Here is a 26195-nt window from a genome sequence, read left to right as displayed (position 1 = left end):
AAGTGGGCAGTGGCCTTAGCACCTGCTTTATATAAAAATCATGTAGGATGGGATGAGGATTCTCCTCCTCACAAAATCCAGTTAAAATCACAACCTACTGCACAAAGGCAGTACCCAATTAAGCAAGAAGCTAAAAAACAGGTAAATGAAATACTAGATCAGCTAGAATACCAGGGGGTGATTGAAACTTGCACCTCACAAATGAACAATCCTTTGTTTCCGGTCTCCAAACCAGACAATTCATATCGTCTAGTTTTGGATTACCGACACCTTAACACATGTTGCAAAACCTTTGCAGTGCAAAACTCACACAGTGCTGCACTAATGAATAACATAGTGCGCAAAAAATACAAAACAACCTTGGACATCTCCAATGGATTCTTTTGTCAAAACATAGCACCAGAGAGCAGATCTTTAACTGCATTCTCAGTAAATGGCACTCAAAAGCAATTCTGTCGGTTAGCCCAGGGGTACAAGAACAGCCCGGGGGTATTCTCAGCGAGAGTAACAGAATTACTACATCTATATGATGATGAAGCATTATCTTATGTCGATGACATTTACTTAACAGACGATGACTTGGATACTCACTTGAAAAGAGTGAACACCATAATACTTGGGTTCGCAGCAGAGGGTTACAAATTCAACTTTAAAAAGTCCAGAATTGCCCATCTGACAGTCCTGTTCTTAGGATATGAGTTATCAAGTGAAGGTAAAAGCCTGGCAGACAATTTCCTAGAGAAATGTGCCGTAATTCAAGCTCCTAAAACACTAAAAAACCTACAGTCAATTCTAGGCTTCCTAAATTTCGGAAGAACATACATTGCAAATTACGCAGAAAGGGTCAAACCCCTTTATGATCTAATTAAACCAGACTTTAAAAGATCCAATTGGACTCAAACACACACAGAGATTTTGAGATCCTTACAAACAGACATGCTAATTAAAACAAAATTAGAAACACGTGATAACACACGCAATCTTGTGATTCGAGTCATCCCAGGGAGATGCGGATTCACATACCTAACCTCTAATGAGGGAGAAAAGGTACCAATTGCATTCAAATCACACTTGTACACTAAGGCTGAAATGAAATTTAGCCCAACGGAAAAAATTCTTACAGCAACACAGACAGCTATAGCAAAAGAACGAGCCCTGGCACAAGGTAAACGAATAGTAATCGTAACACCAATACCAGCCTTAGAGGCGGTAACAAAGGCAAGCATTCCAAATGCTAAAGCACTCCATCCAAGATGGATACAATGGGCTAACTCTCTTGCTGCAACAGACGTGGTGTACGAATTTGATCCTTACTTAAAAACACAAGAATTTCTCCAATATGAATTTGAATGTCCTCCGCCAACCGAAATTCTGCCTCTAGATCACTACGGCTGTATAATATATACAGACGGATCAGCACAACCCGCAGTAGGAGGTAAACAAGCTTACAGTGCTGCGTGCGCGATTGTTAAAGGTCGTTGGCACGAAGGGAAATTTAAACCAACCCTCACTAAAACACAATCCCTAGGAGATTGTACAGCTCAGCGAGCTGAACTACTAGCATTCAAGATGGCGCTTGAAAATACCGATCGAGAATTCCCCACACTCATAGTGTGTGATTCGTATTATTGCGTTCAGTCTTACAATGAATACTTGCAGATCTGGCTTCAGAACGGTTTCAAGGATGCGAAAGGTGGCACAATCAAGCATAAAATGCTATGGGAACAAGTAGTTCTTCTGCAAAAAGAACTACCAAAGACTCACGTGATACATACACTGAGTCATCAACGTGATGGCGTTCACGTTGCAGGGAATTCATTGTCTGATGAGGCCGCGAAGGCAGCTGTGCAAACGGCTTCCGTAGCTGCCGTCACCCGGTCAAAAACAAAAATAGACAGCGAAATATTACAAGCTGTCAGAGCTTCAGAAAAGGATTCGATAGAACCACTCCCTAAAGGCTTTCCAGTAAAATACTCATACATAACTGATGCAAACAATGTTCCTTTTGCTCGAATCCCTGGAGTGGGGGATAGGGCAATTCCAAACATGGAACATAGGTTAGGACTAATAATAGCGGCACACGAAGGGCTTGCTTCTATCCATGCTGGCGTCTCAGCCACAGTATCATTATTAAAACAGAGATACTGGTGGCCTCAAATGAGAAGACAAACGAGGAACTATGTTCTAGCATGTGAAATATGTCAAAAAATGAAAGTATCAACGGTGAGACGTCCAGTGCAGACGCCCCTTCTAATCTCGGATAAACCATTAGCCTGTGTTTATCTAGACCACTGCGGTCCCTTACAAAGGGATGGTAACTATAAATATATCTTGGTTGCAGTGGACTCATGCACGAGATTCATATGGATGTGGCCCCAGCGAACGGCTGACGCCAGAACTGTTATAAAAGATTTGCGAGTCTTTATCGGCACATACGCAATTGGCATGCTGCATTCGGACAATGGTCCTGCTTTTAGCTCTCGGGCTTATAAGGAGGCCATGGTCAGCATGGGCGTGCAATTGCGGTACTCTTGTCCATTTCACCCTGAGGGGAACGGAATTGTTGAAAGAAAAAACCGTGACATAAAGCAATCTATAACGGCAAAGGTATTAGGTTCGGGAGCTGGGTGGGTCAAACATCTAATAAGTGTCCAACGTAGTCTAAATAACTTGCCAAGAAATTCTCTGAAGGGATTCAGTCCGTACGAATTATTATTTGGAACTAGAATGATTATCTCTGACCTCGACAGTCAGACTTCAGTGGTTAAAGAAAAAAGCTTTGATGTCAAAGACCGTTTGGCTATTTTGCAGGACTTAAACAAAACAAGAAAAGACCTGAGCAACATACAGTTGAAACAACAGCCAACAACCACTGAAGAATCACCACCTGTCCCAGCAAGACCTGTCTGGATTACAAAAGTCGGGGATCTAGTCAGGGAGAAGATCGCGGTAAAGAAGGAATTTGGGCCTTCTTACAGAAAAGCAGTTCCTGTCTTGTCTGTCAACGGGACAAGATCAGTTGTACTACCGCCACTTGCTGGTAAAAAGGAGAACCGAGTTGTATCCATCGACCTGGTAAAACCACAACATGTGGCCGATAACAAACAGTAGGCCAAGTGGACTCCCAATAAGTAGCAGAACACCAAGGTTTGCTACCAGTACAGAGGTCCTAACAAAGAGGCTCATCACATTCGAAACGCCTACAGAAGAACAACAAGGACTATGCAACAATGCAATAGAACTCAGACCTCTGAAAACCCAAATAAAAACATTTAGCAGAGACACACCAATCTATAATGAAGTACCAAGTGAAAATGCAAGCAACAAAAATCCTGAAGCAATTGGAACAATTGACAGAACTGCATCCGGCTACTTCATCAACTTCGATGATTCCTCTGAAAGCCTCAGTGAATCAAAGACACAGCCATCATCAAAATCCTTTAAAGACAAAGCTAAGGAACTTTTGAACCAACTGAAAGAAACATATCTGATTTCTCCATGGATTGAATTTTGGGTGGGTTTTGGTGCATTTATCCTCATACTTTGGCTCATCATGGTATTAACTTTGGGACGCTTCATTGAGGGAAAATATGCTAAAATGGACACAGCAAGTCAGAACATCAACTTGGTCCTCAAACCACACACATCTTCACACGTCGAGAAAAGAGAACTTTCTTCAGCCAACTTCACAGCCAATCCTATACCTGGTGGGGTAGCCTGGGACAACACTGACTATGAAATTTATGGTCCGGTCGAGATCCTGAAATATCCACACCAAATCAAGATCTCCTTGAGTGACTTTGCAAAACCAAACTCATTTGCTGATGATTGGGACTTCGAAAGCATTAATAACATGATGTCTGACTTAGTAATGTCTGCTAAATTTACAAAACATGATTATTTGCAAGGTTCTACAAATTATGATAGTATGTATTGCTATAACCACTATGGTAACCATTTTTTACATAAATCTGCACAACCTAGAAATGTTTTAAATTATAATCAATGGGAACATTGTGCAACACCTCCAAAAGGGAGCTCAAGAACCGTTTACGACAAATATTCATATTTTTCAGGTTTTAACACAAGTAATGCTGAAACATTCTATTTTAAATTGTCAAACAAGACAGGGATGAAAACCATGATAACCAACACAAAGTTGATATATTCAGATTCATTCTTCGAAGAAATGAATACTTTTGGATTTGATTATTGGGACAAAAATGTTGATTTGAAAAGTGTTTGGGGTACAAAAGAATGGCAAGTACAGGGTTTAGAAGCTTTGTTTAGAGCTTGCATGATCCCAGAACAAATGATATTTTTAAATGACACTGTTCAACAAACCACCTGTCTTGGCCTAGCCAAAATCAAAGATTTAAATAAACCGTCTATTCCAAAGCCAACAATGTTTAGCAATAGCTCTGATACGGATGAAGAGATAGACGTAAACCATATATTAAACCAAAACAGAACACATCCTGATTGGAAACAATGGTTAATCTGGCCCACAGATACAAATAACTGTCAAGACAGATTCCTGAATAAAACACAGGGGTTCAAAATGACCAGGCCAGACCCTAGATATCCCCAAAGACATCACCCAGGGATAATAACAACCTACAGTGTGGGCAAATTATGCCTTCAGTGGCTACAAACTTCCACACTGCCTGAAATTAAGCAACACCTAACTTTACTTACTGATGGTGCTGACTTGCGTGATTTCATAATGGGACCACGCAAACAGCGTCAAAAGCGTTTCATAGCAGCCTCTGTATATGCAGCATACAATGAGGCCTGGAAGGTTAATCAAATTGAAACAGCAGAAAGAATACGGGAAATTGACCGTATTAATTTGGAAAAATCACTTTCTGTAGTGGACAATGGGTTAATGACTCTGTCCTCCAGAATTTTTTCATTGGACAGCATTGTGTCTTCAGCAATCGATATATTATCGCAAGACTTACTATTATTACAACATGGTCAGTCACAATTGCGTTCTATTGTACAGCTTGGCTGGACGTTACAAAATCTGCGTTCAGGCTATGTGCCTTGGCGTTTAATCAACACAACGTCACTATTCCAAATCTTTAACCTTACTGATAGACAAATCGGTATGGCGCAAAAGGGTGCTGATTATACAATCTTGAGCATTGAAAAACTAGAAAGATTACCAATGACAATGTCAGAACGACCTGTCAGTGAATGGATAATCCACGGAATCATAAATATTCCAATCTCAACCTTCAGGTTTCAATACTGCCAAAAATATATACAGGCTGGCATGTACGAGAAATTGGGGAAGGGGTACCTTAAAACAACTTGGAACCTGCCCTATTCACATGCATGTGTCAGTAATAAAGGACAGAAAGTGTTTCTTAGTGGCAACAATTGTGCCATGTCACTAAGCGGCACGCTTCTGTGTAACGGAATTAGTTTGCATGGAGCCTGTGAAGGGAATTCATACAACCTTTCATGTCACCAGCAAGGCGCACCTGCAACTGAAATAGAACCATTCTTTCAAAGACTCTATAATGGGAGTTACATTCTTATTGTAGACCGCAAATGTTGTAGTCTTATGCCCGGGACTCCTTATCTAGTCACTACGACTGCGAAGGTCAAGTGCTGTGGACGTTCTTTGTTCCCCAGCTCCTTTCCAGACAGGGAGGCAAAGGCATGGCCCAGTTTGAAAATTACTTCTATTCGAATGGATACTTTAAGCAGAATGAAAACAGTGCTTCTTCAGACGCCTACAAGGCTCACGTCATCAAAAGAAACGTATGATCTACAAGTCGCAAGGACGACTGCAGAGATACATACATTATTATCGACTAATTCCCCCGTACATTTCGCGGAAATCCTGAGCGAAATCTTAAATATTTCTGATACCACTGGGGTCTCAAAGGTATTTAAGACAGTATTTTCGATGGCATTAACACCATTCAAAGCCATACTGGGTATTTTTCCAGATTTCGTCCATTCGATTTTTGGCGGACTTCCCCTGATCCTGGGACTAATTGCAGGAATCCTATTCTTAGTCCTTATTTTTCGTTATGGCAACCCATGTCACAGATCAAACTCTCGCGACAATGGAAGAAACAATCCTAGCCATTGGATACCGGGACCGGATATCAAAAATCCTGGGACTCTCCCGGCTTAGAGACCTGAACATGACTTGGTTTCTATCATTTCGACCAATGTGGCAAAGATGTGTTTTACCTGTATTGAGGTGTCTGCTATGCGGAGAAGAATGCGTGTTAGACACCTGTCTGACGCTACAATCGGATGCGCCAGTGGATGCAGATACATTGTTGGTTCCTACCAAGGTTCACGCTTTGTGCTGCCCTCAAAGGCTGCCAATCCTGATGACGGCATTCGTGGAATCTTCACCACTACGATTGAAGAGTAGTGAAGTTCAAGATGAAAGCAGCATCGATCAGGTACGACCTTCTGTCAGCAATGCGAATCAGAATGTCAATGGAGGCAATCATGCGCACGAATGCATGGTTACACCTATTTCCGACTTAGTGGAACTTTCCCATGAAGCTGTTGACAGTTTTTTCGAAAGCCTTAATGATATGATGTTCTCTCCAGAACAGAAATAGAGACTTTTGAGCAAGCTCGCACACGGCGTTCCCTGAATTCGGCCTTCAACTTTAAAAATAAAGTCACATGAACAATTTTTCCCACCAGTTCACGGACAACAATTTTTTAGCAGCCCCAAATTATTTTTTACAAAATTTTCGGGACACTTATCTTCTGCTTAAAGTAAGAAACTATTCCTAGAGAACTAAGATTTCTATTTTTAGATACTTTATAAACTTTAGTTGCCCGCTGGTATGTTCACAAATATTTTATTATGTGATGAAATGGTCTCGAACTTTCTTTCTGTGTAGCCATATTAAGAGCCATTTCATGTGTATTTCTCATATACCAAATAAGCAATAATGTCTACAAATGCGTGTTTACTTTAGCGTTTAATTCATAGCTTAAGTGCATACAATATATATGACTGCAATTTTTCAGTATATTTGAAAATTTCAAAATGCATTACTGTATTTTGGGGTGGTGAGGTATACACTATACTCTATAGTATGTTGTACTATGTTATACTATGCATAGATTAGTAAATATGACCATAGTTAGCGTGGAGTGGGTGTCATGTATTCCTATAGGTTCTGAATCGATCCCCATATTCCTGACCCTATTCTGGTTAAACTAACTATCAAGTTAACTAACAGTCAGCCCATGAGGCAAGAAAAGCCCCCATGATGCAGATACCGTTATCTGACGCAGTCACACTACGGCACAGGAACGAGTTATCTGATTAGGTCATAACGCTTGAGATCTAATTAGACAAGCGACATTCCTCCAGCCCCTGATAAGGCATACGACGTTCTCATAACAAATCAAACCTATGACAACCTGGAAAATCCGTGCGGCCATTGTTTTGATTTCACAGAGAACTTCAGTAAAAGAATGTGCTAACGAGCAAGTCGTATGACATCTTTATTGACGTATCTATGTCCATCCTTACGTCAATCTCGGCACCTTTAAGGTATAAATATTGCCGATCTTGCCCTATGCAAACACACGCGTGGTGACGAGACGGAGCAGCCATACTTGCCGAAGCCCAGAGCAGAGCAGACCCCGCTGGCAGCAGCCCCGCCTTCCTGACGTGCTGAGAGACGCGCTGCTATCTCCTACCGAGAGACCCAGCACCGGCGTTTTCGGGCAGCCCTCGCAGGCAGCCTGGAATATCGAGAGCAGAGAAAGAGATACCATTCCTCATTCATCCTAACTTCCAGGTACAGAACTGAATAACCCCTCACAGAGAATTCTTTAGTTATTCACTTGGCAAAAACAAACTTAACTTAAACTGTAACTTTCTATTCCCGCCCACGCATTAGACTTAGGTCAGGTACACGGGGTAGGGGTATTTAGAAACACCAGTTGAGTACGTTTAGTCAAATGTATATGTGTATGTAAATATATTTTAATCATTTTAAACATCATATGGCTTAGAAACCATATCAATGTTTTTACAGTATTATTTTATACTATTGCTTTTAATGTATGCACTTTACTTAACTATAAGTATTGCAATAATATCGATCCATTTCTCTTGTATGAGAAAAGAGACTGATCAATAAATAACACCTTTTTATTGAACACGCCCGTCTCTTCCTTTTCTCTACAATCTGATGAGACTAAGAATGCACGTACTGACTGAGTAAAATAATTGCCTTGTGCTCACACGACTCTGGAGATATACTCTTGATTAGGGGAGAGCAAAGTTGTCATGTTCTATGGTTGTCAGAAACTAAATCCCTTCTTGTCTAATCAGGGGAGTTAATTCTTTCCTGAACATTCGAGAAAGTTTCTAGCGAACTCTGAGCTACGCTGGCAAACCCAAAACTTAAGTCTAGTATCGACAGTAGTAGACCTAGTTAACGTCTGGCCTAGGCCTTTACTGCTGTAGGTATTATTCCAATGCGCAGAGCCTATTGGGAAGATAGGAACTACACTACATATCCACAAAGCACGCACACCACCAGAGGGTTCTTCTTTCCACTGAGGGATCTTCTCTCTGTGTCCGTTAGAGCCTCACAGGCAGACTCCTATCGTTCATCAAAAGAACCAACTTTCAAATCCCAGTAGTACGACCGCGGCCCTTAACTCAGTCTTTTCTTTCAGAACAGAGCTATCTAACACAATGTTCCGAGCTCTCAACGGGTTCAGTCCAGTGTCTCGCTCAGTACCCCAGTAATTCTATCCGATGTTCCTCAACTCAAGTCTCTGTCTAGCTCCTACCATTTGAGGCTGGGGTACCGCGCTGTCCGATACCTGTTGATGAATAGAACGCAAATCTTTAGTCAAAGCGTACAGGTAATCTGTCATCAAAGGGTAGTCAATATCCCTAAAGGATCGGGGTCTAGGGACTCCCCACACATTGGCGGGATGGCCAAAGATCACTTCATATGGGGACAATCCAGTTCTAGTGTGAGGGGTTGTTCTTAAGGACAGCAGTGCCAATGGGAGTGTGTCGGGCCAATTTAATCCAGTACTCTCACAGATTTTAGCCATTTTTAATTTCAGAGTGCCATTGTACTTTTCAACCAGACCGGCCGACTGGGGGTGTCTGGCGACATGAAACTTTTGTTTTATCTGCAACCCTTCACAAACACTCTGTACTAGCCAGGCATTAAAATGAGGCCCATTGTCGGACCAGATGACCCAGGGCAAGCAATATCGGAGCAAGTACTCTTTAACCAGGGCTTTGGCAGTTGCAACTGCAGTGGCTTCTTTAGTGGGGTAGGCCTCAACCCATTTACTAAAAGCGCATACCACCACTAATACATAAATCAGATTATTCACCCTTCCATCTGGATGTAATCAATTTGTATTACCTCAAAAGGTAAAGATGGTGGGTCAAAATTTCCACTCAAGACAGATTCTCTGCCCCCAGGATTATGACGTAAACACACCGGGCAATATTTCACTATATGTGCAGCAGTTTTAGGAATGTTTGGGTTGTTCCATACTGGGTCTAACATAGCGCAAATAGCTTTCGCGCCTATGTGGGCTGGACCATGGGCCATGGTCACTACAGCATATACTAATGCATTAGATAGCAACCATCGCTGCTTCTCAGATAGATCTATCCAACAATCATTCTTATCTAGTTTTCCTACTTCCTGTTCCCATCTCTGCACTTCATCTATTGTTGCTTCCTTCTGTAGTTCTCTCACGCTTTCAATGGTGTTGTCAAAAAGGGATGTTTCTGCCACCCACCAGGCCGATGTGCTAGGGAACATGGGGTTCCTTCTAGTCTGGGCGGTCTCTTTCGCAACTGAATCAGCAAAAGCATTTCCCTTTCCAGTAGAGTCAATGACTTTCTTGTGGGCGCTACACTTAATGATGGCCACTTTCTCTGGTAGTGTCAAAGCAAATAACAATCGTCAATTAAAGGGCCATGTTGAATTTTCTGGCCGTGTGTGGTAAAGAAACCCCTCTCCCTCCACAGCCTCCCAAAGCTATGGGCCACGCCAAATGCATACTGGCTGTCCGTAAAAATGTTCACCATCAACCCTTCACTCAATTCGCTTGCTCTTAACAAGGCTATTAGTTCAGCTGCCTGAGCTGAGTGATGAGAAATCCTTGCAGTCTCCACCACCGTCTTTAATGTCGTAACAGCATATGCAACTGTCGCAGTGCCATCTGGTAACTTAAAACAAGAGCCATCTACATACAACTCCCCTTGGGGTTCAGATAAAGGGGTGTCAGTGAGATCTACACGTCCCTTCGTTTCCTCTTCTGTTCTAAATATACAGTCATGGATATCGTCCTTTCCATTATTCGAAGGGAGGGGCAATAATGTGGCTGGATTCAGAGTAGCACATCTTTTAATTGTGATATGGGGCGAAAACAAAGTTAGTTCATACCCTGTCAATCGAGCACTCGTAAGGTGCTTGGGTCTTGGTTCTATTCAAAAGGATATCCACAGCATGCGGTACCATGACTGTGAGGTCTGTATTTAAGACTATTCCTTCTGATTGTCGGATGGCCACCGCTACTGCAGCAGTGGCCCTCAGGCAACTCGGGAGGGCTCGTGCAACCGTATCCAGGACTGATGAAAAGAATGCACAGGGTCTTTGTTTTCCGCCAAAACCCTGTGTTAAGACTGAAAGCGAACAACCGTCCACCTCGTGCACATAAAGTGAAAAAGGCTTTCAGTAATCTGGAGTACCCAAGACAGGTGCAGAACAAAGAGCAGACTTTAAAGAATCAAAGGCTTCTTGACATTCATCCGTCCAGGGTAAGGGTTCATGCACATCTTTGGTTGTCAAATACAACAAGGGTTTAGAGAGGAGTGAATAGTTAGGAATCCACTGGCGACAGTAAGAGTTTATACCAAGAAAAGCACGAACATCACGTTGAGTACGAGAAACAGACATGTTAGTTATCACAGATATTCGCTCTGGATTCAATCGTCTCCCCGCTTTTGACAGTAAGTGGCCAAGATAGGTCACTTCCTGTCGACAATATTGGAATTTAGGGAGGAACACTTTGTTACTTTTTTCAGCCAAATGTTTTAACAATTTAACCGTGGCCTCCTTACAACCTTCCTCCGTATCGGAGGCCACCAAAATGTCATCCACATACTGGATGATCGTATTCCCTGCTGGCAGAATTAATTCATCGAGGACTGCTTTCAAGGCTTGGCTGTAAATACTAGGGCTCTCTGTATAGCCTTGAGGTGCACGAGTAAATTTAAAGCTTCGGCCAGCTAATGAGAATCCGAAGATATGTCTGCTATCAGGGTGAATTGGGATGCTAAAGAAAGCATTTTTTAGATCGATTACTGAAAAATACTGAGCGGTAGGGGGAAGCATTGTCAAAATTGCAGTTATGTCAGGTACCACTGGGTATTGTGGGACCACAATTTTGTTGACCTCTCGGAGGTCAATTACAAAACGATATGTATTTTTATAATCCGGGGCACCATCAATTGGTGTTTTCTTTAAAATCGGTAAAATCGGTAAAATCGGGCTGTTACAAACATTAGCAGCTGTCTCCTCCACTACTCCTCTCTGAATGAGGTCATGAATAATGTGCAACAAGGCCTGTTCACCTTCTGGTTAAATTTTATCCTGAGGAATGCGGGGCAGCTGCACATTAGGTTTCAAAATTATCGACACGGGCTATTCTTAACAGGCCAACTTCAGTGTCTCCTGTGGCCCACAATGTCCGGGGAATCATAGAAAACTCAGGGGGAAGGTTTTTGTTTTTAGCAAAATATTGAGCTGCATTCGAGGGTGGTTTTTGCATTGTCAAGTAGATACCATCGGGGGAACAATAAATCCGTGCATTACATTTTTTCAAAATGTCTAAACCCAAAAGATTTTCTCCACAATTTGAATTTAAAAGAAAAGGCGAATGTATAGAAATGGGGCCTATAGTGAGAGGCAGAGGTTTAGAAACGGGGCTAACCACAGGTATTCCAGAGAATCCCACTGATACGTTATTTTGGCCAGACAGAGCAGCCCCTGGGACCAGTGTATGGGCAACTGAGCTATTCATTGCCCCTGTGTCCACTAAAAATGTCTCGATGTACCCAACAGTTCCCCTTGTACATAAGGTCCCTCTTGGTCAACTGGTACTATAAAGTGGCCCCCGCTCTGTCCTTGGCTGTCTCATGCATAATCCTGTCCATCATACCCATCATCCCTATAATTCTCGTTGTAGTACTGTCTGGTTTGGGGATTGTCGAAGTAATTTTTTAGGGAATCCTCATATTGCATCTCTTCTCGTCTCATGCTATTTCGGTCTATATTCCCTCTACCCCTTCCTCGTCCTCTGCTAGGACCATTCCTTACCAGCAACAGAGGGCAATCCGCTCTCCAGTGCCCTTCCTGTTTGCAATACAAACATCGATTTATGCCAGTGTTCGGTGGACCTCCTCTACCTCTTCCTGCCATTGCACCCATCTGTAATGAGCCACGTACTCCCCGTCCTGCATTCTGTCCTCTACTGACTTGCTGCAACAGAACTCTAGTTTTTAAGTCCTTATTCTTCTTTTCTGATTTTTCTTTACTTTCATTCTCTCGATGTTCATAATATTGGGCCATACTAAGAATTACTGACGGGGCTGCCGTAGTCCACGTGCTCTCGGCTGCTTGGAGATGGGACATAACTTTGGGGAGCAAATTTGTAACTAACCCATTCACAAACAACCGTATCCCCCCTTTCGTGGATAGGTCCTGCCCACTAAAATCTATAAAGACCTTCTCAAACTTGTTAAAGAAATCCGACACAATTTCATCCTTCTTCTGTCTTCAGGCTGTTAATTTTTCCTAATCAACTTTTCGGGGAGGGAGAAGAGTCTGCATATAAGTAATAATTTTAGCGGGTACTGCTAGTACCTCGTCTCTAGGTTTCTCTCCAGGCTTTCGTTCCTTGTCCCAGTTTTTTAGTTGGTCCCATGTCCCTCCTAATTCAGGAACATGGTCTGTGTCATGTATTTGTCTCCAAATGTCTAGCGGGATCAAGAGACCAAAGAATAGCTCAATATCGGGTGACATCATGATAGCGGAATTGGCGGCCTCAGTTAATTCTTTATAATAGGCAGTGGGATTTCCTACGGGGGTCAGGGAGCTGAGCTTTTAGAGCGAGGATCTCGCTTCGTTTCCAAGGGGTATAAACCCATTGTTCCTGAAGCCTAGCATCCACGCGAGCCCTAGTTACTTGGTTGGTGGCATCCCTTAATTCAGGCAGTTCTGGATAAAAGAGGGGGTGCACCTCTCTCATTGGGTGCTGTGCTCCCCAATCGGCACCTTTTCGGTGCATTCGTTCACGATAATGTACAAGAGTAGCTACATTCTGATATACTTCATCAGCCTGTAATTGGAATTTAAAAGCTCGATCTCTTATATCACGCAGTAGGTCCCTCCTCAAAACACTGTTCCCATAGTGAATTTAATCTGATCGCCATGTTTTCTAAAGCCAGTTGCTGCACAACAGGTTCAAAATCTTTCATGGTGCTCCAAATGTCTCCCTGTGTCTCCCTTGTCCTGATGGACAAGGGAGAAACAGCGGCCCTCATCCTCCTAGACCTCTCCGCGGCATTCGACACGGTCTGCCACCGCACCCTAGTACGGCGCCTCAGCAACATCGGAATCCAGGACAAGGCGCTGGAATGGATCATCTCCTTCCTCGACGGAAGAACACAGAGAGTCCGCCTACCACCGTACAAGTCAGAGGCCTCCGAAGTCATCTGCGGCGTCCCCCAAGGATCATCTCTGAGCCCCACCCTCTTCAACGTCTACATGAGCCCCCTCGCGGCCATCGTACGCAAACACAACCTCAGCATAATCTCCTACGCCGACGACACCCAGCTGATCCTCTCCCTGACCAACGACCCCGCCGCCGCCAGAGCCAACCTGCACGAAGGGATGAAAGAGGTAGCCGAGTGGATGACGACCAGCCGCCTGAAACTGAACTCGGACAAGACGGAGGTCCTCATCCTGGGCTCCTCACCCTCCGCCTGGGACGACTCCTGGTGGCCTCCCGCCCTGGGCACCGCACCCAAACCGACAGACCATGCACGCAACCTGGGCTTCATCCTGGACTCCTCCCTCTCCATGACCAGGCAAGTCAACAACGTCTCCTCGGCGTGCTTCAACATCCTACGCATGCTACGGAAGATCTTCTGGTGGATCCCCACCGAGACCAGGAAGACCGTCACCCAGGCCCTCGTCACCAGCCGACTGGACTACGGCAACGCCCTCTACGCCGGTACCACCGCCAAGCTCCAGAAGAGACTCCAGCGGATCCAGAACGCCTCAGCCAGACTCATCCTCGACATCCCACGAACCAGCCACATCTCCGGACATCTGAGAGACCTTCACTGGCTCCCCGTCAACAAAAGAATCACCTTCCGCCTCCTCACCCACGCACACAAAGCCCTACACGACCAAGGCCCGAGCTACCTCAACAGCCGAGTCAACTTCTACGCTCCCAAACGCCACCTCCGATCAGCCAACCACGCCCTCGCCGCCGTCCCCCGCATCCGAAGAGCGACTACAGGAGGAAGGTCCTTCTCCTACTTGGCCGCCAAGACCTGGAACTCCCTCCCAACCGACCTGCGCCTGACCCAAGACCACCTCTCCTTCAGGAAGAAGCTGAAGACCTGGCTGTTCGAGCAGTAGCGGCACCCCCCCCCCCCCCAGCGCCTTGAGACCCTACGGGTATGTAGCGCGCTTTATAAGTGTCACTGATTGATTGATTGATTGAAATGTCCTCCAAAGTGTAAATGGCGTTCCGCATCCACTGGGATGCCTGAACAACTATGGCCTTCCTTTCTTCCGTACCCAACAACGACCTAGTATAGACTCGTTGATCACTCAAGCCAGGTCTAGGGCGCTTGGGCCTGGTATCTAGGCAAGCCGTATATCGCGGATCTATGGCGGTCTGAGTTGGAGGGGAGAGAAATACAGGGTGTGAAGAGGAGGGAACAGCCGCGTTTAGCTGTAAGGATATCAAGGGTGAGGTAGTTGGTCGGAGAGTGGGAGGGGGAAGTAACGCACTCCGTACTGATCGGTCAGCAGGGGCCGTGGCAACTGTTCCCACCGGTGCTACAGCGGCGGATGCTGCTCCAATTTGGTCTGCTCGTACCAAAGGCATGGCTGGGTATAATCCCTGCGGGGCCATAAGGAGGGGGTGGTCGGGTCCTCTATTTCATCTCCAGTATCGGGTCGAGTCACATAACTTTTGTCCATCTCTAAACGGAACTGCCTATCCATTTGTACAATGTTTTCTGCAACCTTCCCTTTATCATAAGCTATAGCTTTCTGGGTGACTGTCTGTCCCCATTTAAGCTTTCCCAATTTCTCTTCTCTTATCCGTCGTCGTTTTGCCTCCTACAACCATAGGTTCAGGGAATCAAACATCGACTGGCGGCTTTTCTTCATAAACAATTTGTTTTGAATGTAATTAATCTTTTTCTCATCAAATGACCCCGTTAGAGGCCATTGCAAATCGAAATTATCTTTAGTATACTTATTCCAAATGGTATTAAACTAAATTGGTGTAAGACCGTGTTTCACATACATATCAAAACTGGGGCTGCCCTCGGGAGGGGCAGGCTGTCTTTCTTCCAGCCGTGTGCTTTGCCGAGAGCAGCAGCCAAAACATATTTTGCTAAAACAAGGCATTATAATTATGTTCACACAATTCTACTCATATATGCCAGAAACCATTCACATTCGGACGCGTCCTTCTCAAATCTCACACTCTCGTATTCTTCTATTTTCTCGCAATAAAGTGCTGTAAAGTGTCGCAAGGCAATTACTGGTTATTTATTCTATGCAAATGACGTCTTCAGAACGAACAGAGCCCGTCCACTCCTGTTCGGGAAATCGATTCAAAAGAATTCCGGACCAACAAAATTCAACAACAGAAGAAACAGTTGCTAGACTGTTCTGAGATCACCTGGTAGGCGAACCACGAACCCTCTTACAGGCCATCCCATGGTCCTGTTCTGGTTGGGCCGGGTGTCTGTGCACGCAGCTCCAGAACCCTAGCTTAACCAGTTGCTCCCAGGGCTTTCCCGAACAGGATTCGGCCGAGCGAATAACTCCGTACACCGCTAAGGCCCCAGGTGTTGTCTCAAATTTTCACCAAACAAGTCCGTGAGGTATCTACCCGCACAGCCACTTTGCCGCTGCGTCAGACCCCGAGATTTCCTCATGGTCCGGATTCCCCGGCAACCACCAAAAGCAGTTAACCGCTACCAAAGAGACACTTCTTCCAAGTGTCTTTCATCCAATGCAATCAAAATTCACTCACGTGGTGCACTCAGGTCGATTGCAAATTCTCCACTACCGACTCCTAGACAGACAGGCACAGTCTGTTTTTCTCTCGGGTTAAGCCCGTATGACTACGGCGTAGGGTCTTCAGCATCTGGGAGGGATACTGGGCTCGAGAGTGGAATTTCTTGTTTTTCGTACCATAAGCGGGTGTTTCAAATCAGGATTCGCTTTCTGTCCACCCATTCGACCAGAACTCCTCCCTGTCCCTTCTACTCCTGTTTACAGGAGGGGACGACCCTATCGCGGAGTCCCGGCGGAGTCGCCAACTGAAGGAATCAAAAAATTACACTAATGGACTATACTCACCAATTGCCCATATACCTTATTTATGAATAATAAGTCAGTCGGCAATGGAGAAGGTTCAATTGTTTATTCTGGAAATACAAGCCCTGAGAGGGGAGCCTCAGTCTACACGACCCTCGGAGGTGCACAGAGGAGACTGACTACATACAAATGGTACAAAGCAAATATACATTTCTCACACACCATGATGTCACCTTACAAGGAAAGATACAGCTTGTCAGTAAGCCAACAGGAAAGACCCATATAAGGCACAATTGATTGCTAGCAGCTAGGCCTAAGCTATTCCGGGGGCAGGTCAGTAAGGTGCCTCCCTTTCTATCTGTAGCTCGAGGAGTGCAAGAACGGGATCTGCTAGAATGTGCGCATCCCACAAGAAGGGCAGGTGTGACCTTGGGTTTCCCTGAGATACAAACTAGCGAGTGCTGTAGGCAGCTAAGTCAGCCACCATGGTTTCGTGTAGAAAACATAGGGCCAGATGTAGGTAACTTCAATTTACCGACTCATAAATACCGAATTTTACCGATTCGGTATTTATGAATCGGTAAATATGAAGGAGGGAGATGTAGGTAATTTTTAAATTTGAATTACCGAATCGGTAACATTCGGTATTTACCGATTCGGTAAATACCGAATCGGTATTTCCCATTGATTCCTATGGACTGTGAAGCCCATAGGAATCAATGGTAAAATACCGAATTGGTATTTACTGAATCGGTAAATATGAAGGAGGGAGATGTAGGTAATTTTTAAATTTGAATTACCGAATCAGTAACATTCGGTATTTACCGATTCGGTAAATACCGATTGTTGCAAGGGTGCAGGGGGTGTCACTTTGACACCCTCTAGCACCCCAAGTAAAGGCATGTGTGACATGTGACACACATACATGTCCTAAGGGTATGTCGGTGTGTGACATTTCACAGTGTGCATGCAGAGATGTGCATGCACACCTGCCTGCACACCTGGATTCGGTATTTTACCACACAATAGGATTGTGTGGTAAAATACCGACTCTTAAGGGCCTCTCAGGAGTGTCACCTACATTTGGATTTACCGAATCGGTAAAATTACCGATTCGGTATTTTACAGAATCGGTAAATTTACCGATTCTGTAAATTTACCGATTTTGTAAAATAATGGCCCCTACATCTGAAAACCCAAATACCGGTCGGTAACGTCCGAATTCGGCCGTTACCGACCGGTATTAGGGCTCCTACATCTGGCCTTTAATCACGTGATTACAGGGAAACAGTACTTAATACAGAGAAACGAAACAAGATGGCTCCGGTCACACCAATATCTTTAAGCAACACGAAAGTGAATCGTTCCTAACTACAATAATACAATGGGTTCAATACAATGCTAACATGCGGTTATAAGGTTATATTGTATATATTAGGCCAATAACATGTATTATCGGATTTATATCCCATCAACAGCCTTATCCTCAAACTACCAGCCCGCATGCATATCACGTTACACCTCACAGACCGTACAAAACTCAGCCACCAGCCTCATCCTCAACCTACCATCCTGCATGTATAACACATTACACCTCACAGACCTTACAATACTCAACCACCAGTCTCATCCTCTACCCACCAGCCTGCATGCATGGCACGTTACACCTCACAGACCTTAGAAAACTCAGCCACCAGCCTCTTCCTCAACCCACCATCCTGCATGCATAGCACGTTACACCTCACAGACCTTACACGACTCAGACACCAGCCTCATACTCAACACACCAGCCTGCATGCATAGCATGTTACACCTCACTGACCTTTTAAAACTCATCCACCAGCCTCATCCTCAAGCTACCTGCCTGCATGCTGCCACGTTACACCTTACAGTACTTACAAAACTCAGCCACAAGCCTTATCCTTAACCCACCAGCCTGCATGGATAGCATGTTACACCTCACAGATTTTACAAAACTCAGCCACCAGCCTGCATGCATAGCACGTTACACCTCATAGACCGTACAAAACTCAGCCACCAACCTCATCCTCAGCCTACCATCCTGCATGAATAGCATGTTACACGTCACAGACCTTAAAAAACTCAGCCCCCAGCCTCATCTTCAACCCACCAGCCTGCATGTATAGCACGTTACACCTCACAGACCTTTCAAAACTCAACCACCAGCCTCATCCTCAAACCACCAGCCTGCATGCAGACACAGACCGTACAAAACTCAGCCTGCAGCATCATCCTCAACCTACCAGCCTGCATGCATAGCATGTTACACCTCACAGACCGTACAAAACTCAGCCACCAACCACCAGCCTTATCCTCAACCCACCAGCCTACATGCATAGCACGTTACACCTCACAGACCTTTCAAAACTCAACCACCAGCCTCATCCTCAAACCACCAGCCTGCATGCAGACACAGACCGTACAAAACTCAGCCTGCAGCCTCATCCTCAACCTACCAGCCTGCATGCATAGCACGTTACACCTCACAGACCTTACAAAACTCAACCACCAGCCTCATCCTCAAACCACCAGCCTGCATGCAGACACAGACCGTACAAATCTCAGCCTGCAGCCTCATGCTCAACCTACCAGCCTGCATGCATAACATGTTACACCTCACAGACCTTACAAAACTCAGCCATCAACCACCAGCCGTATCCTCAACCCATCAGCCTGCATGCATAACACATTACACCTCACAGACCTTACAAAACTCAACCACCAGCCTCATCCTCAACACACCAGCCTGCATGCATAGCATGTTACACCTCACACATTACACCTCACAGACCTGATAAAACTCAGCAACCAGCCTCATCCTCAACCCATCAGCCTGCATGCATAGCACGTTACACCTCACAGACCTTAGAAAACTCAGCCACCAGCCTCATCCTCAACCCACCAGCCTACATGCATAGCATGTTACACCTCACAGACCTTACAAAACTCAACCACCAGTCTCATCCTCAACCCACCAGCCTGTATGCATAGCTTGTTATACCTCACAAACCTTATAAAGCTCAGCCACCATCCACATCCTCAAACTACCAGCCTAAATGCATAGCACTTTGCACCTCACAGACCTTACAAAACTCAGCCACCAGCTTCATCCTCAACCTACGAGCCTGCATGCGTAGCACGTTACACCTCACAGACCTTACAAAACTCATCCCCTAGCCTCATCCTTAACCATACCATCCTGCATGCATAGCACAGTACACGTCATGAACCTTACACAACTCAACCAACAGCCTCATCCTCAAACTATCAGCCTGCATGCATAGCACGTTACACCTCAGAGACCTAACACCTGTCTCATCCTCAACCCACCAGCCTGCATGCATAGCATGTTACACCTCACAGACCTTACAAAACTCAGCCACCAGCCACCAGCCTCTTCCTCAACCTACCAGCCTGCATGCATAGCACGTTACACCTCACAGACCTTACAAAACCCAGCCACCAGCCTCATCCTCAACCCTACAGCCTGCATGCATAGCACGTTATTCCTCACAGACCTTACACAACTCAGCCACCAGCCACCAGCCACCAGCCACCAGCCTCATCCTCAACCCACCACACTGCATGCATTGCACGTTACACCTCAGACCTTACAAAACTCAGCCACCAGCCTCGCCCTCAACCCACCACCCTGCATGCATAGCACGTTACACCTCAGATCTTACCAAACTCAGCCACCAGTCTCATCCTCAGCCCACCAGCATGCATGCATAGCACGTCACACCTCACAGACCTTTCAAAACTCAGCCACCAGCCTCATCCTCAAGCTACCTGCCTGCATGCTGCCACGTTACACCTTACAGTACTTACAAAACTCAGCCACAAGCCTTATCCTTAACCCACCAGCCTGCATGGATAGCATGTTACACCTCACAGATTTTACAAAACTCAGCCACCAGCCTGCATGCATAGCACGTTACACCTCATAGACCGTACAAAACTCAGCCACCAACCTCATCCTCAGCCTACCATCCTGCATGAATAGCATGTTACACGTCACAGACCTTAAAAAACTCAGCCCCCAGCCTCATCTTCAACCCACCAGCCTGCATGTATAGCACGTTACACCTCACAGACCTTTCAAAACTCAACCACCAGCCTCATCCTCAAACCACCAGCCTGCATGCAGACACAGACCGTACAAAACTCAGCCTGCAGTATCATCCTCAACCTACCAGCCTGCATGCATAGCATGTTACACCTCACAGACCGTACAAAACTCAGCCACCAACCACCAGCCTTATCCTCAACCCACCAGCCTACATGCATAGCACGTTACACCTCACAGACCTTTCAAAACTCAACCACCAGCCTCATCCTCAAACCACCAGCCTGCATGCAGACACAGACCGTACAAAACTCAGCCTGCAGCCTCATCCTCAACCTACCAGCCTGCATGCATAGCACGTTACACCTCACAGACCTTACAAAACTCAACCACCAGCCTCATCCTCAAACCACCAGCCTGCATGCAGACACAGACCGTACAAATCTCAGCCTGCAGCCTCATGCTCAACCTACCAGCCTGCATGCATAACATGTTACACCACACAGACCTTACAAAACTCAGCCATCAACCACCAGCCGTATCCTCAACCCATCAGCCTGCATGCATAGCACATTACACCTCACAGACCTTACAAAACTCAACCACCAGCCTCATCCTCAACACACCAGCCTGCATGCATAGCATGTTACACCTCACACATTACACCTCACAGACCTGATAAAACTCAGCAACCAGCCTCATCCTCAACCCATCAGCCTGCATGCATAGCACGTTACACCTCACAGACCTTAGAAAACTCAGCCACCAGCCTCATCCTCAACCCACCAGCCTACATGCATAGCATGTTACACCTCACAGACCTTACAAAACTCAACCACCAGTCTCATCCTCAACCCACCAGCCTGTATGCATAGCTTGTTATACCTCACAAACCTTATAAAGCTCAGCCACCATCCACATCCTCAAACTACCAGCCTAAATGCATAGCACTTTGCACCTCACAGACCTTACAAAACTCAGCCACCAGCTTCATCCTCAACCTACGAGCCTGCATGCGTAGCACGTTACACCTCACAGACCTTACAAAACTCATCCCCTAGCCTCATCCTTAACCATACCATCCTGCATGCATAGCACAGTACACGTCATGAACCTTACACAACTCAACCAACAGCCTCATCCTCAAACTATCAGCCTGCATGCATAGCACGTTACACCTCAGAGACCTAACACCTGTCTCATCCTCAACCCACCAGCCTGCATGCATAGCATGTTACACCTCACAGACCTTACAAAACTCAGCCACCAGCCACCAGCCTCTTCCTCAACCTACCAGCCTGCATGCATAGCACGTTACACCTCACAGACCTTACAAAACCCAGCCACCAGCCTCATCCTCAACCCTACAGCCTGCATGCATAGCACGTTATTCCTCACAGACCTTACACAACTCAGCCACCAGCCACCAGCCACCAGCCACCAGCCTCATCCTCAACCCACCACACTGCATGCATTGCACGTTACACCTCAGACCTTACAAAACTCAGCCACCAGCCTCGCCCTCAACCCACCACCCTGCATGCATAGCACGTTACACCTCAGATATTACCAAACTCAGCCACCAGTCTCATCCTCAGCCCACCAGCATGCATGCATAGCACGTCACACCTCACAGACCTTTCAAAACTCAGCCACCAACCTCATCCTCAACCCACCAGCCTGCATGCATAGCATGTTACACCTCACAGACCTTACAAAACTCAGCTACCAGCCACCAGCCTCTTCCTGAACCTACCAGCCTGCATGCATATCACGTTACACCTCACAGACCTTACAAAACTCAGCCACCAACCACCAGCCTTATCCTCAACCCATCAGCCTGCATGCATAGCACATTACACCTCACAGACTTTACAAAACTCAACCACCAGCCTCATCCTCAACACACCAGCCTGCATGCATAGCACATCACACCTCACAGACCTTAAAAAAGTCAGGCACCTGCCTCATCCTCAACCTACCAGCCTGCATGGATAGCATGTTACACCTCACACATTACACCTCACAGACCTGATAAAACTCAGCAACCAGCCTCATCCTCAACCCATCAGCCTGCATGCATAGCACGTTACACCTCACAGACCTTAGAAAACTCAGCCACCAGCCTCATCCTCAACCCACCAGCCTACATGCATAGCATGTTACACCTCACAGACCTTACAAAACTCAACCACCAGTCTCATCCTCAACCCACCAGCCTGTATGCATAGCTTGTTATACCTCACAAACCTTATAAAGCTCAGCCACCATCCACATCCTCAAACTACCAGCCTGAATGCATAGCACTTTGCACCTCACAGACCTTACAAAACTCAGCCACCAGCTTCATCCTCAACCTACGAGCCTGCATGCGTAGCACGTTACACCTCACAGACCTTACAAAACTCATCCCCTAGCCTCATCCTTAACCATACCATCCTGCATGCATAGCACCATACACGTCATAAACCTTACTCAACTCAACCAACAGCCTCATCCTCAAACTATCAGCCTGCATGCATAGCACGTTACACCTCAGAGACCTAACACCTGTCTCATCCTCAACCCACCAGCCTGCATGCATAGCATGTTACACCTCACAGACCTTACAAAACTCAGCCACCAGCCACCAGCCACCAGCCTCTTCCTCAACCTACCAGCCTGCAGGCATAGCACGTTACACCTCACAGACCTTACAAAACCCAGCCACCAGCCTCATCCTCAACCCTACAGCCTGCATGCATAGCACGTTATTCCTCACAGACCTTACACAACTCAGCCACCAGCCACCAGCCACCAGCCACCAGCCACCAGCCTCATCCTCAACCCACCACACTGCATGCATTGCACGTTACACCTCAGACCTTACAAAACTCAGCCACCAGCCTCGTCCTCAACCCACCACCCTGCATGCATAGCACGTTACACCTCAGATCTTACCAAACTCAGCCACCAGTCTCATCCTCAGCCCACCAGCATGCATGCATAGCACGTCACACCTCACAGACCTTTCAAAACTCAGCCACCAACCTCATCCTCAACCCACCAGCCTGCATGCATAGCATGTTACACCTCACAGACCTTACAAAACTCAGCTACCAGCCACCAGCCTCTTCCTGAACCTACCAGCCTGCATGCATATCACGTTACACCTCACAGACCTTACAAAACACAGCCACCAACCACCAGCCTTATCCTCAACCCATCAGCCTGCATGCATAGCACATTACACCTCACAGACCTCACAAAACTCAACCACCAGCCTCATCCTCAACACACCAGCCTGCATGCATAGCACATCACACCTCACAGACCTTAAAAAAGTCAGGCACCTGCCTCATCCTCAACCTACCAGCCTGCATGCATAGCATGTTACACCTCACACATTACACCTCACAGACCTGATAAAACTCAGCAACCAGCCTCATCCTCAACCCATCAGCCTGCATGCATAGCACGTTACACCTCACAGACCTTAGAAAACTCAGCCACCAGCCTCATCCTCAACCCACCAGCCTACATGCATAGCATGTTACACCTCACAGACCTTACAAAACTCAACCACCAGTCTCATCCTCAGCCCACCAGCCTGTATGCATAGCTTGTTATACCTCACAAACCTTATAAAGCTCAGCCACCATCCACATCCTCAAACTACCAGCCTGAATGCATAGCACTTTGCACCTCACAGACCTTACAAAACTCAGCCACCAGCTTCATCCTCAACCTACGAGCCTGCATGCGTAGCACGTTACACCTCACAGACCTTACAAAACTCATCCCCTAGCCTCATCCTTAACCATACCATCCTGCATGCATAGCACAGTACACGTCATAAACCTTACTCAACTCAACCAACAGCCTCATCCTCAAACTATCAGCCTGCATGCATAGCACGTTACACCTCAGAGACCTAACACCTGTCTCATCCTCAACCCACCAGCCTGCATGCATAGCATGTTACACCTCACAGACCTTACAAAACTCAGCCACCAGCCACCAGCCTCTTCCTCAACCTACCAGCCTGCATGCATAGCACGTTACACCTCACAGACCTTACAAAACTCAGCCACGAGCCTCATCCTCAACCCTACAGCCTGCATGCATAGCACGTTACACCTCACAGACCTTACACAACTCAGCCACCAGCCACCAGCCTCATCCTCAACCCACCACACTGCATGCATTGCACGTTAACCTCAGACCTTACAAAACTCAGCCACCAGCCTCGTCCTCAACCCACCACCCTGCATGCATAGCACGTTACACCTCGAATCTTACCAAACTCAGCCACCAGTCTCATCCTCAGCCCACCAGCATGCATGCATAGCACGTTACACCTCACAGCCATTACAAAACTCAGCCACCAAGCTCGTCCTTAACCCACCAGCCTGCATGCATAGCAAGTTATACCTCATAGACCGTACAAACTCAGCCACCAGCCTCATCCTCAACCCTCCAGCCTGTATGCATAGCACGTTACAACCACACACCTTACAAACCTCATCCACCAGCCTCACCCTCAATCTACCAGCCTGCATGTATAGCACATTAAACCTCACAGACCTTACAAAACTCATCCACCAGCCACATCCTCAACCCACCAGCCTGCATGCATAGCACGTTACACCTCACAGACCTTACAAAACTCAGCCACCAGCCTCATCCTCAACCCTCCAGCCTGCATGCATAGCACATTACACCTCACAGACCTTACACAACTCAGCCACCAGCCTCCTCCTCAACCCACCACACTGCATGCATTGCACGTTACACCTCAGACCTTACAAAACTCAGCCACCAGCCTCGTCCTCAACCCACTACCCTGCATGCATAGCACGTTACACCTCAGATCTTACCAAACTCAGCCATCAGTCTCATCCTCAACCCACCAGCATGCATGCATAGCACGTCACACCTCACAGACCTTACAAAACTCAGCCACCAGCCTCGGATCACTGACATAACCTCGACAGACCGAATATCGACTGGACAAAATATCAATGACAAATTATCGACAACAAAATTATCGATTGCCTATACTTAAACAACAAACCACAAAAATATCGAAACCACAATATCGACTACAAAAAACAACGACTACAACAATATCGACTAACAACATTATCGATTTCTAAAACATCGATTATCACATATTTAAATGAGAAACAGTCAAAATATCGAATACAAAAATATAGATAGCAAATTGATCGATTTTTTTAAATATCGACATTACTACATCCTTGAATAAATCACTTTATTATCTTAAAATTCAGTCATACCTATCATAATTATTCAGATATTGTTTATATAAATCGATAAAATATATCATATATTTTCCTAACATTTATAACACACAATAAATACAAACATACATTTTATAATACATAAACAATGTTTCGAAAAACTAAACATTTCTTACTGCAAATTATATATATTCCTCCACTTTACAAATATAAAGATAACATTAC

The sequence above is a fragment of the Lissotriton helveticus genome, chromosome 2_2 (genome assembly GCF_964261635.1).
Source record: "Lissotriton helveticus chromosome 2_2, aLisHel1.1, whole genome shotgun sequence".
Lineage (NCBI taxonomy): Eukaryota > Metazoa > Chordata > Amphibia > Caudata > Salamandridae > Lissotriton > Lissotriton helveticus.
This window is presented reverse-complemented; position numbering follows the sequence as displayed.